This window comes from Gavialis gangeticus, unplaced genomic scaffold (genome assembly GCF_001723915.1).
Source record: "Gavialis gangeticus isolate Ggan-Ray unplaced genomic scaffold, GavGan_comp1, whole genome shotgun sequence".
Classification (NCBI taxonomy): domain Eukaryota; kingdom Metazoa; phylum Chordata; order Crocodylia; family Gavialidae; genus Gavialis; species Gavialis gangeticus.
Genome location: NW_017728992.1, coordinates 22,437,307 through 22,437,530, shown reverse-complemented (window position 1 = coordinate 22,437,530; position 224 = coordinate 22,437,307).

The window sequence follows — 224 nt, the reverse complement described above, 5'->3', positions numbered from 1 at the left end:
AAAAAAAAAAAAAAAGACTGTATTGCTTTCAAGAAGCATTTAGAAGTATTACTGAAAGTAATGCATATTTTAACAGAAAATAAGATGGGAGTAGAATACATCAGTAGTTGTATATTTTAAAACATTCACAGTGTCCTGGATGTGTCATTAAAAAATGGAACATGACAGTCCATCCACTGAAATGCTTGAAATCAAAAATATTTCACATAATACAAAAAAATAAA